Here is a 9,546-nt window from a genome sequence, read left to right on the forward strand (position 1 = left end):
ATGGATATTACTGGCCCGCTCTTCACCAAGATGTAAAAAGGTATACTAGCCAGTGTGATTGGTGCCAAAGGACAAGGAAGCCTGCCCCAAGGGATGAAATGGCTCTACAACCTCAAGTGACTTTCGAGCATTTGACAAGTGGGGCATGGATTTCATCGGGCCCATTGACCCTCCATCCAGACAAAAGAAGTATATCATTGTGTGCACCAACTATTTAACAAAGTGGACGGAAGCCGAAGCTATCAAGGTAGCAATAGAAGAAAAGGTGGTTGAATTCTTGAGGGAAAATGTATTTTAAAAGTTTGGATACCCTCGAGAGTTGGTCATTGATCAAGGTAGTCAATTTACATCTCACATGATTGAATATATGTTAAGCCAGCACAAGATCAAGCACAGAAAACCCACTCCTTACCACCCATGGGCTAATGGCCAAGTGGAAGTAACCAACTGAGCATTGGAAGGCATTCTGACCAAGGTGATTAGCAGCGGTAGAAAGGATTGGGTAGACAGATTGGTGGAGGCCACTTGGGCCTACAACATTACCTGGAAGACCACCACTGGCTTCACTCCTTATGAGCTGGCCTATGGGAAGAAAGCCCTATTGTCCATTGAATTTAAATAAAATACCTTAAGGATGGCAGCACAACTGGATCTAGATATCACAAGGGCACAACAAGAAATATTTCTCCAATTGAATGGGTTAGATGAATTTAGGATGTAGGCCCTCTGTGGTGTAGGTAAATTCTAAGTGCGGATCCAAACAATTCCTCTAGCTCAAGAGAGCGGGTCTAGCCACAAACAAACAATCTATGGAAGATCTCCTTAGGCTAGAATCAAATAAGAGGGCTTACCTCTTAGTACGCTATTCCACTTGGGGACGATCTTGATTCCTTGATCCAGCTATCTTTCATTTTCTTCCTTCGAACACCTGAAACAAGTAAACAATAGCAAACAACAACCGTGATAACATACAAATTGCATTCAACCTACTTAATAGGTCAAGAAACATTATGCCATATATATGTGAGATGACACTTCATGTAGGAAATCAATCGACAGTTGCATCTATATTAGTTCAAGAAGCGATTACAACCGATGTCTTGATGTTGTTGTTCTCCTTCAACATATCCGAGTTCCCACACACTTCTACTAGCATCTCATGGATAGCCTCAACAATGGTAGTCTCAAGGCTTTTCCCTTTAGTCTTCACACCAAACCAAACTCACAATTCTCCCTTAAACACAAACTAGAAAGCTACAAACTATGGGTAGCTTGCTGACTACTCCAAAATCAAAACTTCTTATCTGGATTTAAATAGGAACGCAACAAATTACAGAGATAACCATAAATATAGAGATACAACAGAAATAATACTTCATTTCATTAATGTAAAATACTGAAATATGCTTACAAACAGAAATGGAAATAAACTAGCTCGTGCAATGGTAGCTTATCTCTGAGGAGAGATGTGGAAGCTACATGCCTCTGAACTATCTTACAATGAGGCTCAAAGGCCTATTTATTGTTGAGAAATGATGGAAAACCCTAAACATCCAAAACCCTAACCCTAGGAGATGAAGCGCCAAACTATGGGCCCCGTTTTGGGTAAATTGGTACATCAACTTCCCAGGGTTGTAACTTTGGCATACGATCTCCATTTGACATGCACAATACCTCGTTAGAAAGATCTATCCAAGGAATACAAATTTTGGAAGAGAAACATGGTCAATGATCTCATGTTGCTCCTAGTTTTCCCAAAAAATGTCGTTTAGGGCCTCAAAACGAGTCTAGAAGTTCAGGACTCAAAAAACTGCCAAAAATAGTAAATTGTGCTACAACTAAGGAAACTGAAAAAAAAAATGAAAGAAACAATGGTGGGGTTCCAAGTGAATTGGCGGGTGGCCAGCAATATCCACCTGGATCATTCCTCTCCCCTTAGGAAGCAATGGTCCCCATTGCGTTGAGTTCCTCCGTGAGATGAGGAAACTTCTACTGAACTTGGTCCCTGGTGAGCCACTTGCCCTAGTGAAGGAGTTGGCCTGCTTTGACAACTCAATACAGTTGGATCTTTTGCTGGCGAGTATGCTTGATCTGTGTGTCCATGATCCGATCAATTGCATCTTTTTCCGTGCAATTTGGATTTAACGTTGTTGGTGTGAGTTGTTCTGCAATGTCGGATGTGTCTAGTAATGGTGGAACATATGGCCGAAGGCGGTCCAAATTGAACACTGGGTGCAAGCCAAGGAATGGGAGAATGTTGAGCTCAAATGAATTATCTCCCACAGCCTTGGTAATGGTGTAAGGACCATATCAGAGTGGCCTGAGTTTCCGATAGGCTCTGGTAAGGCGTTCCTTTTACAAATGCAACCAAAATTTGTCGCCCACCTAAAACTTGTGTGGCACCCGATGTTGATCATGTCGCTGCTTGTACTTGGCATTTGATTTCTCCAGAATGTCATGGACCTACTGGTGGATATGTTGGATGTGCTCAATGAAGCTATTTTCCTTATCTGTTTCAGACTGGACATGAGCCGAATCTACCTGAGTAGCTGCAAATGGCATGGCCACATCAATGGGACATAATGGTTGGAATCTAAGCCCACCTTAAAATGGTTGTGGCCAATCAATCTGTGGAGAGCCCGATTATAGCTTTAGTGAACATAGGGGAGGCTCTCATCCCATGTGCGGATGCTTTGAGTTGTACATGCGTAGAATGTGTACGATCATCCTGTTGACAACCTCTGTCTGGCCATCAGTTTAGGGATGGAAGGTTGTGGACTTAGTGAGTTTGAGGTCCAGCATCGACCAGAGACTGGACCAAAATTTACTGAGGAACCTGTTGTCCTAAGCTGAGATGATAGACTATGGGAGCCCAAAGTGTACCCACACTCGTTCAAAGAAGAGTTTAGCAGTGGCTTCTGCTGTGATATTCTTCTTGCAGGCCGCCATAATGGTCATCTTTGATAACCTCTCGATGACCACAAAAACATAGTCATTTCCATGCTTAGTAGAAGGAAGGCCCAACATGTAATCCATGGAGATGGATTCCCAAGGCCGACTAGGGGTAGGCAGTAGAGTATGGAGGCCTTGCTTCTTGATGGTCGGTTTGGCAATGGCGCAGGCAGTGTAGGATCTGATGTACTTTTCGACATCATGTTGAAGATTTGGAGAATAGAAATACTTTTGTAGTATTGCCACCATTTTCTCAACCCCGAAATGCCCAGCAGATCAATTGTAGTGTGTTTACGAAATAATCTTGGCACGCTCGCTTGAAGGAACACAAAGGTTACCCAGGTGGCATAACAAGGCATCCTAGAGGTCAAAATCTGGAACATGCTGACCCTCTAAGAGTGTCTAGTATGTGTGGCCAAATTCTAGGTCACTTTTGTAGAGAATTGGCCAACCAAAAGTCTCGTCCCCACAAGAGTTGAGCAAGGTGGTTAACGCCATGATCGGTGGTATAACACAAAGGTTACCGAGGTGGCATAACAAGGCATCCTAGAGGTAAAATCTGGAACATGCTGGCCCTCTAAGAGTGTCTGGTATGTGTGGTCAAATTTTGGGTCACTTTTGTAGAGAATTGGCCAATTAGAAGTCTCGTCCCCACAAGAGTTGAGCACGATGGTTAACGCCATGATTGGTGGTCGACTGAGGCAATATGCAACATTATTGGTGTTGCCATTCTTATACTCGATATTCAAATGGAACTGTTGCAAGTATGTGGACCACTTCTGATGGCAATCATTCTGCAACTTCCCTTGCGTCTATATGAACTGCAGGGGCCGGTGGTCTATGTGGATGACCGTTTCCTTCCCCAAAATGTAATGCTTCCATTATCGACAACCCTGCATAATGGAATAAATCTCTTTGTCATAAGTGGGATACTTCCGAACTGTGTCTGAAAGTGTCTCACTGTGATATACCACTGGATCCCCATGTTGAGTAAGGACTGCCCCAATAGCATAGTCAGACGCATCTGTCTCAATCTCAAATGGTTGTTGCAAGTCTGGTAATGCGAGCACTGGTGCCGAGCAAAGATGACGTTTCAACTCTATGAATGCTTTCTATTGAGATTTAGACCAAAATAATTTTTCTTTCGCTCCTGCCTTGGTGACTTGACTCAAGAGCCAAGTGATATGAAAAAATCCCAACACGAACCTGCGGTAGAAGTTGGAAAGACCCAAAAAGCTATGGAGCTTTGTCATAGTGGTTGGAGATGGCCAATACCGAATGACTTGGATCTTGGTTGGATCCACATGCACCCCATGTTCATCAAGAATGTATCCCAAATATTGAACTTGGTTCATGCCAAAACTGCATTTCTCCAAATTGGCACATAACTTGTGTTGTTGCAGTGTTTGGAGAACCTGTCGAATGTGGTGGAGGTGCTCTTCCCAACTCTGGCTGAAGATCAGGATGTCACCCAAGTATACCACTACAAATGAGTTGGTGAATGGCTGCAAGATGTCATCCATTAGCCTCATGAAGGTTGTAGGAGAATTCGTCAACCCGAAAGGCATAACTAACCAATTGAAAAGGCCCTCCTTGGCTTTGAAGGCAGTCTTCCACACATCAGAGGGTTCGATTGGTACCTGATGATATCCTGACTTCAAATCGATCTTGCTGAAATATTTTCCCCCCTTCAGTTGGTCAAGAAGGTCATCAATCTGTGGGATCAGGTACCTATTCCGGACAGTGATATTATTCAACGCCTGATAGTCAATACAGAGTCTCCAAGTCCCATCCTTCTTCTGTACCAACACAATCAGGCTCCCACAGGGTGATGAACTCAGTCAGATGTGACATTTCTACAGCAACTCCTGAATCTGCCTCTTGATTTCATCATTCTCTAGAATGGAGCATCGATAGATTGGTCCATTGGGTAGCGGCGCACCTGGGGTCAGATTGATGGAGTGCTTGACTTGACATTGTAGAGGAACCCCTACAGGGGAGGTGAAGATGTCCTCATACTCCTCCACGACCTTGTCCATCTATAGTTGTCATGCGGAGGGGCCTTGTCTACAGGCTGTGCCCATCATCTTCTTCTTTCCTTGAGGGTGTATCATTAGGAAAACAAATTTCGTGGTTTTGTAAATGAGCTTACTGCGTTGTTTTGCAGTAACCAAAGAGATGATAGTAGGTGGTGCTACCTCCGATATCCTGCACAAATTATTTCGCAAATTAATAATAACAGCACGAGGCCTTGACTCATAGACATCATGTAGCTTCCACAAGTATGGTTGCCCTAATAATACATCACAAACATCAAGGGGAGAAACATCACACAATACCTCATCTGTGAAGGGCTTGATGTTGTATGGAAGGCGACACTGCTGGCTCACAGGAAGATCCCATCCTTGGTGAAGCCACTCGATGGTGTACAGTTGTGGATGTGTTGTGGTCGGTAAGCCTAGCTGCTTCACAACCTCTGTCGAAATGGGGTTCTTTTGGATCCTGCTATCGACAATGAACTGTAGCATGGAGCCCTTTACCCACATCTGGGAGTGGAAGAGGCGCTCCTTCTCCTCTGGATCTTCAGGTTCCTCCTTCTGGAACTTCATGATGGCAATAGTGGCGTTGGGCTCCGCATCGATAATTTTATTCCCTTTGTCATTCCCCTTATCAGGTTCTGACTCAAAGTCTAAATATGCATATGATTCCAAATACTTTAGCTCGGCCACCAGTGACCGCTTGGCCCGACACTCACTTGTGTTGTGAGTGGAGCTCTTATGGAACTCACACCACTGTCCCGTGTCCTTCTTCGACTTCACGGTGTTGTTCTTTGCTTGTGGATTTGGCGAGTTGTCCTAGGCCACCCTGCCTTGGCTTTGTCTTTTTCTCAGCAGTTTGGGGGTGCATTTCCCTTGCTTCGGATTTGTAGATCCAAAGTCTCGCTTCTTCTGTTTACACTTCTGCTTGATCTTGATAGCGTATCGATGCGCCATGCCGAGCGAGGAGATGTCTAAGAAGTCCATCTTGTCCTAGATGTACCTATGTAGGTAGCCACGGTATTTGAGTACCAAATGTAGCTCACAATTCTTGATACCCAACTTTGTGAGAAGGGTATGAAAAATATTGGTAAATTATGGCATGTCTTGGTCCCTTCCCTATTGCAGCATGGTCCACTTTATGTATTTATCCTCATAGCTTTTGACGGGGTATTACTGCTCCTTGATGGCATTCCAGAATGAATTCCAAATGGGTGCAGCTAAAAAAAGTGAGGTCGTAGTTTCATCCTTCTATTTGCAGTAGGTTTCCCACTAGTCCTTGACATGGGGGGCAGCTTTGAGAAGAGTGAAAGTAATCTTTTCCCAGTCAGAAAAATCATGAACAGAAAAATACCCTTCTAGCAGATTTAACCATTTATCTACAGCGTCTGCATCTATCTGACCCTCAAATATGGGAATGTCAAAGTTAACTTGTACCTTAAAGGGTGTGGCGCTTCCAAAGTAGCTGCTGGAAGTAGACGTGTCACCACTGGGTACTACTAAAGGATTTGGGCAAAGTTGTCCATCATCGCATTCCTTTGTCGCTCGAGGGCCTCTTCAAACAAGATTTTGATAGGATCTCCTACCTCCTCATCTTTCTTTTCATATGCCATGGGAGGCCGTCGGGAATTGCGAGGCTGGTCGTGCAAGGTTCGACCAGTTCAAGCCCTAACTCCTTATATCCCGACCTCGTTGGGGACATGCAAAGAAAAATAGAGAAAGAGAAGATTGTTCTAATACCACTAATCCAGGTTTAAATAGGAATGCAACAAATTATAGAGATAACCATAAATACAGAGATACAACAGAAATAATACTTCATTTCATTAATGTAAAACATTGAAATATGCTTACAAACAGAAATGGAAATGAACTAGCTCGTGCGATGGTAGCTTATCTCTGAGGAGAGATGTGGCGGATACATGCCTCTAAACTATCTTACAATGAGGCTCGAAGGCCTATTTATTGTTGAGAAATAATGGAAAACCCTAAACATCCAAAATCCTAACCCTAGGAGATGAAGCGCCAAACTATGGGCCCCATTTTGAGTAAATTGGTACATCAACTTCGTGGGGTCATAACTTTGGCATACAATCTCCATTTGACGTGCATAATACCTTGTTAGAAATATCTATATGAGGACTACAACTAACATGGACCCATGTTGCTCCTGCTTTTCCCAAAAAAAGTCGTTTAGGGCCTCAAAACGGCTCCGGAAGTTCATGACCTAAAAAACTGCCAAAAATAGTAAATTGTGCTACAACTAAAGAAACTGAAAAACTGAAAGAAACAATGGTGAGGGTCCAAGTGGAATTCACGGGTGGCCACCAATATCCACCTTGGTCAACTTCAGACAAAACTTAATTTGGACTAAAAGCTAGCTTGTGCTTGGGAAAAGAGAGGTTTATATAGCTTGGATGGACGAGATATGGTTCCTCTTCTCATGGGAGCAGGCCTTTTCTCTTGGATTAGTTCCATCCTAATAGGGGAAGGAACCCAAACTGACCTCCTCCACTCCATCCAGCCTAACCATTTACCAGACTTCAGTTACGAAGCTTCTAGAGCTCGAAGCTTCAGATCCATATTTAAAAAACTTTCCAAAAGAGGATCGGCACAACTGAGAAAGGGCTCATTCGATCCGATCGGTACTAGGGACAGTTGTAATCCTTACATATTGGAGCGAGGAGGACATGGGTCATTAGCATCGGTCTTGTAAATTGGGATAAACAGAAGATTCTTTGGAAATGATGCAAAAGGAAATTGTTCTGCTCATGAAGAGGGACACAATGCGGATTTCTTCATGATAGGAAAGCATGTCGGGTACACTGTAGAGGTCCTTCAAGATCATAGATGGGGAGTACATGGATAGTGACAAAATTATGTGTAACAAATGCCCCATAAAGCGTGAAGGCCGAGCTAGAGTGAGGGGTGAAATGCTTTACAAGTGGAAGCAGGGAACCATAGTCCGTCATCGGAAAACTTGCAAGCAAGCATAGATACATATACATCACTGAAAACTCTGAATAATAATACATGAATCATGATATGGACGCAGACATCCAGAGAATGATCATGAAAATGGATCCAAGGTATGGGCACAGCCATCTAGCATAAAGGATCATAATGAAACTAAGGTATGGTCGCAGCCACCCAATAATGAGAAGGATCACATATAACAACTCATGGTATGGTCGCAGCCATCCATATGAAAGAGACATGTATATCAACATGACCATGTCACATCGCCTTGCAACTCAGACTTGTGTAATATTAGCCCAGAGTCTTGCGCTCCAAACGACCCAATCAAAGTACAAATCCTAACATGCGAATGAATGTGTTGAAGTCGAACATGCTAGGAAGTCGCTTGATTACCGGTCAATGATGTGAACTGTTAACAAGTGTGAGAGAAACCACCAATAATGACAATGGTTCTCAAGGCACTGGCAGCACAGTTCACTGAATGTGAATAAAGGAAACTGATGTCGAACACCCGTGAAATCACCCGATCGAAAGCCAATGATGTGAACTTGTCGTCGAGTGCGAAGAACTTGCTATTAGGTCATGCAATCTCTAAGGTATTGGGAGGGAGTCTGTCGGCCAGCTTCCTGGATAACGATCTGAAGTCGACAGGAAGTGACCATGTCGAAGGAGGGCCATGAGGTATCCCACATCATCAACACGAGACAAAAGGATGCAAATGATTTCAGATGATACAGAGAAGTAGGATTAAGTGTAACTGCAGGGGGACTAACTCTTGAACATATTGACGATGTTAGTCCCTTACAATTTCCTAGGCTGAAAAGGAGTTCGAGAAGGGTAACCTCAAACCACTTCAGCTCAGTAACTAGACCTACTGAGCAAGAGAGGGATCTCTCAAAGTCTTTTTTCAGTGAAATGAATTTAAAGCAAATGATTTTTAGGCTAGATATGTATAATTGTTTGTATGTTGGTGAAATTTAGAATTTAGGGTTTGATGGACTAGGGTTTGGAGCCACAGATGGGTCTAGGCTATAGAAGTGCAGAAGAAAATATGGAAAGGAGCTAGATACTAGAAGACCATGGTGTATATGGAATATTGTCAATATAGTATAGAATAAAAAGTGTAGAAGTGACTAATGAGCATAAGTAAGCATGAGTTCATTAACTTTTAGAAGACATAAACATAACTATGAAAACCATATAAATAGAGCTTGAGATCAAGAATCCTGTCTATTTCACTGCAAGGAATCGATATAAAGAAGACATATCATGTGGATAACGATGTTTTAACCATTATAAAACAGATAAAAGGAAGAACAAACACCATGAACTCACTGGGCTAGAGTTCCTTAAAAATAGCTACAATTGTCTCTATATTAGCTGAGAAGATCATTACATGAAAGCCTCATCCACAAAAGTCCAACCCTTATCTCTAAAACAGAAATGATAAATATAGACTCACTTAGACCACTTTCTCACCTTCAAGAGTCAAATTCCTAGGTGGTGGAACTGACTCCAAGATTCTCTCAACCAACAGGTGAAAGTGAGAAGGTGAAACTCAAACACTTCTTGGAGAGTT

The sequence above is a fragment of the Pinus tabuliformis genome, chromosome J, assembly GCF_031772625.1.
Source record: "Pinus tabuliformis cultivar Carrire ecotype Pingquan chromosome J, CPIR1, whole genome shotgun sequence".
Taxonomy (NCBI): domain Eukaryota; kingdom Viridiplantae; phylum Streptophyta; class Pinopsida; order Pinales; family Pinaceae; genus Pinus; species Pinus tabuliformis.